Source organism: Notechis scutatus, chromosome 13 (genome assembly GCF_049901735.1).
Source record: "Notechis scutatus isolate UNSWTSFEM ecotype Mainland chromosome 13, rNotScu1.2, whole genome shotgun sequence".
NCBI lineage: Eukaryota > Metazoa > Chordata > Lepidosauria > Squamata > Elapidae > Notechis > Notechis scutatus.
In genome coordinates this window covers 2,896,459-2,905,486 of record NC_142021.1, presented here as the reverse complement: position 1 = coordinate 2,905,486, position 9,028 = coordinate 2,896,459, and positions in this window count along the sequence as shown.

Sequence of the window (9,028 nt, the reverse complement as noted above, 5' to 3'; positions counted from 1 at the left end):
GGCTAAACCATGGTTTGCATGGGGGCTCTGCTCCCACTAAGCTGCCTCTTAACCGGGATTTGTTGGAGAGGGGCTGCATGCGCAGGAGTGGGGCTAAGCCATGGTTTGACTTGGAGGCTGGATGCATGCAGACTCTGCTCCGACTAAGCCAGGGTTTGCTGGTGAAGTGCATGCACGGGAGAGGGGCTAAGGCTAAGCCGTGGTTCGTTTTGGTGACCAGATGCGTGCAGACTCTGCTCCCATTAAACCGCCTCTTAGCCAGGGTTTGTTGCAGAGATTGAGGACTACCTATAGATAAACCTTGGATTCTGCAGAAATAAAATCCTTCACTAAACCACCTAATTGTGTCCAAACATTTTAGAGAAGTGGCTTTATTGCACAAAAATCTGATTATGGCACAACTCAGGAAGCCAAGCCAGCTGTTGCCCTCCAGATGTGGCCCTTTACATCTGGCCTCCCTTCTACAGAGCATTGTTCTCTGCAACTTTAAAACGACGACGTGGACTTCAACTCCCAGAAGGCTTCAGCCAGAGAAGAGCTGGTGGGGCTGAGATACCCTCTAGAGGTCACACCTGGGACTGCCTGTTCTACGGTGGCTGATAGGGGACAATATTGTGGCTGAAAAGGCTGCTCAGCCAAGCCATGCCTTGTTCCAATCCATCCATCAGAATAGTGTGGGAAGGGACCTTTGGAGGTCTTCTAGTCCAACCCCGGCTCAAAGCAGGAGGCCCTAGACCATTTCATACAGGAGGCTGCCTGTCCAGTCTCTTCCTCTTTCAAACAATCTCTTGTAGACACCAGGAGGCAAATATAGGCAGTCCTTGACTTAACAATTCATTTAGTGACTGTTCAAGTTACAACGGCACTGAAAAATGTGACTTAGGACCACTTTTCACACTTAACGACCGTTGCAGCACCGCCAGGGTCAGGTGATCAAAATTTGGACACTTGGGAAGCCAAGATTCACTTAACTGTGTTGCTAACTTAACAACTGCAGTGATTCATATAATAATAATAATAATAATAATAATAATAATAATAATAATAATAATAATAATAATAATAGAAGAAGAGAAGAAGAAGAAGAAGAAAAGAGAAGAAGAGGAGGAGGAGAAGAGGAAGAAGAAGAAAAGAAAGAAGGAAGAAGAAGAAGAAAAGAAAGAAAGAAAGAAAGAAAGAAAGAAAGAAAGAAAGAAAGAAAGAAAGAAAGAAAGAAAGAAAAAGAAGAAGAAGAAGTTGTCCTTGGTTAGGACTTGAGCTGTTGAGTTACCAATCAGTCCCAAAGGCTGTGAATCTCACTAAAGATTAACCAATTATTATTATTATTATCCCCCCCACGGGTGCCGCCTTGACGTGGCGGGGGGCTTAACTGCTCCAATGAAGCTGAGGGCTGTGCTGGCGGTAGTGCAAACTATCAGCAGGTCCAACCATGTCAGAGAGGTCTCAGCTGAGGAGTAGAACTGAGTGCACCCAACAACCCATGCAATGGATCATGGTGAAACACAACCAAACGAAGCCTATACCGGCTCGGCCATCGCCCGGGTTAACAAGGACCATGTCGGGTGTTGGAACCTGGGCACCCATCGGTAAGTGGGCTACAGGCCACGGGTCCCATAGCTGAGCAAGGCCTGCAGGGCTACTGGAAGCTGAGCAACCTCAGAAGCGGCAGAAATGCACCATGTCAGCGAACCGCACTGTAATGAAATGCTACTACAAAGCAGAACCAGAAAAATGAGGCTACCCAAAAAAAGGACGTACAAGTTATGGAAACAAGAATATCCAGACTCAAAACTTTTCACTCAGCAACATAAATTTTGGGGCTCAATAACTGGTCGCCAGTATGTCTTGTGTTGGCAACGTGAAGGGAAGTGGGGAAGGCGAGCGCACACACCAACCCCGGCTTTGCGGCTCCTTTTGCACATTGAAGCTGTAAAAAGAAACCCTAGCAGGGTAATTAATCCCCTGTCTTAGAATTTTAAGAAGGGTGAGAATGAAAAGGAAAGTATTTATTGATTTTGTAAAAAAAAACAAAAACCCATCTTAATCTTGTTTGCAAGCAAACATTCCTAAACAGGGTGAGGAATCTCGTGCCTGAAGATTAATAAACAGCTCTTGAGCCATTGGTGTTTTGTGAAATAGGATGGATCGATTCAGATGCACTGAAACTGGGAATCATGTTCGATCGGGTGGAGACTGCCCTGGAGCAAGGATCTTGTTGCCCAACAGGCCAATTACACATCTCACGCATCCCCCGCCTCACATTATAGAGAATGGGAACTCCTAGGTCTATAATTCCCGTTCCCTATAATGTGAGAATATGGTGGTAAAGGTTAAAGCTGCTGCCAGGAACAACAAGATCAATATTACAATCCCTATGAAGATGGTAAAACTAATTAGGGTGATACATGTATTATTACTAACCACAAGGAGCTCGGGCTTGTTTGTTTATCCTTCTTCGTTGGTCTGCTTTTCAATTTTTTTTTAAATTCCTAATGCAAGGTTGAAAGCAGACGAAATAAATCATGGTTCTCCCTCCAGGTGTGCATTGATTCCAGATACCTATGGAGATTCTCAGTCATGGATGTCCCAAAGGTGCTTTTTCCCCCCCCAAGAGGCAACTGGATTTTTTTGTTTTTGTTTTTTTCTTTGAAGATGTTTGGAACAGTTTTCTACCAAAAGTTGTAGGTTCTCCAACACTGGACATTTTAAAGAAGAGATTGGACCTCAGGGACCACCAAACTCATAATTTTAAATCCCGCGGACCAGAGACCCTGGGAAAATCCCCCCAAAAAAGTCTGCAGGAAAATCCCCCACCCTGTTTTCCTACCAGTCGATCGTTCTTTATTTGGGATCGCAGGATACCGTCTCCAGTTCCGTTCTCACGGGAAGAGAGAGAGAGAGAAAGACTTTTGGCTCCATGCAAGGAAAGCAGCAGAAGCAGCAAAAGTCTTTCTTTCTCTCCCCCAAACTCTGCCAGAAATGAGTCTTGGTGAGACTTGTCGCACTGGCGCAGCCTCTTGGAGCTGGAGGCCTTGCAGGGTCCCAAAGACTCATTTCTGGTGGAGTTTGGGGGAGAGAAAGAAAGACTTTTGCTGCTTTCCTTGCGTGCAGCCAAAAGCAGAAAGAAGAAAGAAGCGGAAAGAAGCAACCCGGTGGCCAGGCCAGGCTGTGGGGAGAGTGAGGCAAATTTCCCCCTCCCGTGCCCTTTCCCCCTCCCTCACTACCTCGTCCTGTGCACAATGCAAGTGATGCAAGCCTTGTGTTCCTGCGCAGCCTAGATTAATTGCTTGGGGGGAGTGACATTTCTTTGCGGACCACCAACATTTTCTCGTGGACCACCAGTGGTCCCCGGCCCATTGATTGGTGACCACTGGACTAGAAGACAACCAAGGCCCCTTCCAACTCTTTTATTCTGTTAAATCTAAGCTTCCCACCCAAGAAGCTTCTTCATCTCTTCAGTTCATTTAGCGACTCTTCAAAGTTACAGCGGCAGTGGAAAAAAAAAAGCGAATTAGGACCGTTTTTCACAGTCTGCAGCATTCCCAGGGTCACGCGATTAAAATTCAGATGCTTGCCAACTGATTCATACTTATGACCGTTGCTAGGTTCCCAGGGCCATCTGGTCACCTTTTGGCCACTTTCTGATGGGCAAATTCAGTGGGGAAGCCAGATTCACTTAACGATGCAGTGATTCACTTAATGATGGCAAGAAATGTCGTAAAATGGGACAAGAAACTCCCTTCACAATCGTCTCGCTTTGCAGCATAAATGTGGCGCTCCGTCGTGGTTGTAAGTCGAGGGCCACCTGGGTGGAACCTGGTGCATTGAATATTCGGCAGACTTCGTTGCAATAGATCACCTAACGCACAAAGTGTGCTCTTTACTCAGCCCCAAAAGGTGGAACTGATAAATCTAGTTTTCAGCAGGTGGAAATTCCACGGCTTTGGTGGGTTCTCCATCACTCCTAATCTGCTTAATCCTGGTTTTGCAACTCATTTTCGGAAAGCTATGCCAGGTTTCTTCACTTAAGTGCCCTGCCATCTTCCAGCTCTTCCTCAAGAGGCGAGCCACCAAAGTCATTTCAAACGCCTCCCCTTTCATTTTAGCATCCATGAATTGAGCCTCCGTGAAAATTCATGGATGCTTGAGCATGGATGCTTGAGCTGAAATATTCAGCGCCGGCTTCTCTGCAGAGATAGGCAAAGTGGAAAAGTGGCGTAAAAAAAGAATTTCTCCATTGTTTGCAACAATCGACACACACCTAAGAGCAGCCAAACAAACAAACAAAAAAGGTGTATTTTTCCCCCCCATTTTCCCACTCAGCTTTTTTGCTTTGTTTATCTTCCATTATGACCCTGGAATCCTTTGCTCTCACATTTCACTGCCAGATCTCAGGGAGTTAAGAGTGGGAGGATTTGTTTGCTAAATTCCTTAAATACTTCTGCCATCCTCCATTTTTGCAAGCATCCTGACCTGTGGGTTTGTCAACCTCCACTACTTTTAAGATGGATAGACTTAGGGGCTGCCCCAAAGAAGAGGGAGTCAAGCTATTCTCCAAAGCACCAGAAGGCGGGACAAGAAGCAATGGATGGGAACTAATCAAGGAGAGAAGCAACCTAGAACTCAGGAGAAATTTCCTGACAGTCAGAACAATTAACCAGTGGAACAACTTGCCTCCAGAAGGTGTGAATGCTCCAACACTGGAAGTTTTTAAAAAGATGTTGGATAACCATTTGTCTGAAGTGGTGTGTAGAGTTTCCTGCCTGGGCAGGGGTTTGGACTAGAAGACCTCCAAGGTCCCTTCCAACTCTTGTTCTAAAATCTCTGGAAGCCGCCCGTCCTGGACAAAAAGCCCCCTCCCCCTGTTCACGCGCCGATTGGGCAACCTGATTGGGCAACATGCAGTTCAGAGTACCAGGTACGAAAACAGAGGTGCAGCTGTTTCTTCATTGTCTCAGCGTTGGCCGGCCCAATTGAGAGAAGTAGGACAGGCAAGAGGGGAAGGTTTCGTAATCTCGGCGGGGATCAAAGCTCTGCTGGCAGATAGGCAGATGGGGTGGTTTATTTATTTATTTATTTATGTGTTATGTATTTATTTTGCAAGCTTTGCTTTCCTGGCCTTAGTGACCAGCAATGGTTTTAATCCTCAGATATCCTCGGTATCCTTTAATCCTCAAAGAATGGTTGCAGGAATTAGGTCTGGCTAGTCTAGAGCAAAGAAGAATTAGGGGTGACATGATAGAAGTATTTCAGTATTTGAGGGGCTGCCTCAAAGAAGAGGGAGTCAAGCTATTCTCCAAAGCACCAGAAGGCAAGAGGAGACATTAGATGAATCTCAACATAACTGTGAGTTGTACTTTGAGGATGCCTAATAAATCCAATAAATTAACTTTGCATGGAAGCCTTTGTAGTGTTTAATTGTTGGGACATGAAAGTGAAAAGATAGTTATCTTCATCCCGTAGCATTATGGCGAAAAAACTCTCCAGCACAATGCTGGGGTCCAGGTAAGAATGCCCCAAAAAACTCCCCCAACCCAACCAGAGATCAAGTCAGTGACCAATCAGGATTACAGATGTGACCATGTGACATTAGCTACACCTCCCAAGAGGCATTAACTACATTTCCCATGAAGCATTCCCTTAAGGGGACAGCTCTCATTCCTAAACTAAGTATATACTGTCTAACCTAGCGGTCGCCAGCCGGTGGGCCACGGCCCACTGGTGGGCTGTGAGAAAATTTTGGTGGGCCGCAGAGAAATCTCACCGCCAGAGCACCCCACCAAAGCAATTAATCCAGGTTGCGCCATACACATGGCCCACGGGAATCCTCTCCGCCCACTCACTCCTTACCCGGTAAACTTGCCTGCTAAATTTCTATTTTTCCTTTTTTCGGCAATCTGTTCTGCTGTGCCGGGAGATTTAGATTAGCTAGGAAGCAGGAAATTGTTGGATTTCTTGCTTTCTAGCTAGTCTTTAAATCTTCGGCTCTGCTTTTAAGCAGAGCCAAACCTTCCTTAGGACAGAAGGTTCTATTATTCAGTGCAGACTCACAGCAAGCAAATTTCATGTGACAGACTGAGCTAGCCGATGGCAGATAGATAGATCACTGAATGATTCTGTGAGCAACTCAATCTGCTTGCCTGCTTTGCCTGATTTTGGGTAAAAGTTGCTCTTTTTTTTATAAAAAATCCAATATTTATATAAATATTTGTAATATTTACATACAAGCCATGCCCACCCAGTCACATGACCACCAAGCCACACCCACAGAACCGGTTAGTGGCCCCTGGGATTTAAAATTATGAGTTTGGTGGTCCCTGAGGTCCAAAAGGTTGGCGACCCCTGGTCTAACCAGCACAGTCTGGGTACAATTATTTTTAGGCAATCATAATGCGTTTATAACAACATGCATCACAATAACATTACTACTGTAGTAACAATGATGTTTGTCCATTTTAACACACTTCCATCTTAACACTTATCCTTTTTATGTCCCTTTCTTTCTAACTCCTGTTTTTATTGTCTAGCCATCGATAAAATAAGTCCCACATCAAAAAGGATTTAGTTTCTTCTTTGTCCTTAATAGAAAGGGTTAGCCTATCCATTTCTGCACATTTCAAATATTTCCTTAATCACCTTCCCATCTATTAACAACTGGCCATTGTTAATCGCCTGGCCTGACACTTCGGGGAAGGGAGCTTAAATGAATTAGGTTGCACAACACAAACAGGCTTTTGCCCCCTCTCAGCTATTTTCTTTTTAAAGAAAAAAAAAGTCTTTTTTTCTCTCAACTTGGAGCATTTCCAGATTTCAGCAGAACTGGTTGGACAAGAAACCCAGATGGAAACGGTGTGTGTATTATGTCAACTCCTGCTGCCATCAAATTGCCATTTACGACTGGCCTGGGGAGCTGTTGCAAAAGAAATTTTTTTGGTGTAATTTGACCAAAGGGGGGTGGGGGAGGTGGAAGGATTTAAGGGCCAAGAAGAAGGAATTAAGGAGCACTTAAGGACTCTTGTAGCATCCCGGCGGCCATGCAATCAAAGTGTAGACGCTTGGCAATTGACTCATATTTATGACGGTGTCCCTTTTGCGACCCTTCTGATGAATGAAGTCAATGGGGATGCTGGATTTACTTTTAACAACAGTTTGACTTTATCAGCTGCTGTGATTCACTTAACGACGGTGGCAAGAAAGATCACCAATTGGGGATGAACTCACTTAACCCGTGTTTCGCTTCATGCTCAGGAAGCTCAAATCACATGACTTAAAATGGACCCCTAACATCAAAAACGTCATCAAAAAAGCACAACAAAGAAGGTTCTTTCTGCGCCAACTCAGGAAGCTCAAACTGCCCAAAAGGAGCTGCTGATCCAGTTCTACAGAGGAATTATTGAGTCCGTCATCTGCACCTTTATAACTGTCTGGCTTGGTTCTGCAACCCAACAGGACAGACACAGACTCCAGAGAGGAATTAGGGCTGCAGAAAAAACCATGGCTACCAACCTGCCTTAAATGGAGGACCTGTATAATACTGCATGAGTCAAAAAGGGGGCTGTGAAAATATTTACAGACCCCTCACATCCCGGACATAAACCAGTTCAACTCTTACCCTCAAAATGACACTATAGAGCCCTGTACACCAGAACAACTAGACACAAGGATGGTTTTTTTCTAGAACGCCATGACTCTGCTAAACCAATAATTCCCTCAACAACTATTTACAAAGTCTGCATTACTGTTACTATTAATCTTCTCATCACTCCTTATCACCCATCTTCTCCCACTTGTGACTGTAGGATTGTAACTTTGTCGCTTGTATCCTTACAATTTATATGGACTGTTTCCTAGTATGATTCGATTGCTTATTGTATCCTGTGACTATTATGAAGTGTTCTACCTGATGATTCTTGACGAATGTATCTTTTCTTTTATGTATAATGAGAGCATTTACACCAAGACAAATTCCTTGTGTGCCCAATCACATTTGGCCAATAAAGAATTCTATTCTATTCTATTCTATTCTATTCTATTCTACTCTCTTCTACTCTCTACTCTACTGTACCCTCCCCTCTAATTCTCATTCTCATTCTAATTCTAATTCTAATTCTAATTCTAATTCTAATTCTAATTAATTCTAATTCTAATTCTAATTCTAATTCTAATTCTAATTCTAATTCTAATTCTATTCTATTCTATTCTATTCTATTCTACTCTACTCTACTCTACTCTACTCTATTCTACTCTCTACTCTACTGTATCCTCCCCTCCCCTCGCCTAATTCTAATTCTAATTCTAATAATTCTAATTCTAATTCTAATAATTCTAATTCTAATTCTATTCTATCCATGGGTTTGCTGGGGGATTCTGGGAGTTGAAGTCCACCCATCTTCAACTTGCCAAGGCTGAGAAATATTCCTCTAAATGGGATGTCAACACTCAGGTTATGTAAGAAGGGCTGGACGAAACACAACCTGATCCACCACGCAGACTTGCCCAGCCACAAGTTCTGTTATGTTCTCCTTTTTACCTCCCAATTTCTTCCCATCTCCAAGCTGCCAACCTCCCCTCCTGCCTACCCAGCCCCGGGCATAACCCCACCAGTTCTTCACCCCAGGGTGACACCCCAGCTGGTCAAACAAAAAGTCCCTTGACAGGTGGCAAAACGCGTTTCTTCCTCTTGGGCCCATCGTCTCATCGGGCCCTTCCCGACTGGGCGACAGATTCCTCCGAAATCCTTGCCGGGGATTATGGGAGCAGCAGTACCCATTTCAAACATTAGACTATTGAGTTAGCTCCCTGGGAAAACTCTGGTGCTAGGAATAGTGGGAGGAAAAAGAAGAAGGGGATGACCAGAGACCAGGTGGAGGGGGGTGAGGGGGGGGGGCAGCATTACAAGTGCTGAAGGGTAGAGACCCTTCAGTCATGTGAGCTCAGGAATTCTGGGAGTTGAACTCCACAAGTCTTAAAGTTGCCAAGTTTGAAGACCCTTGTTCTACTCTATCAATCTATCTATTCTATCTCTCTC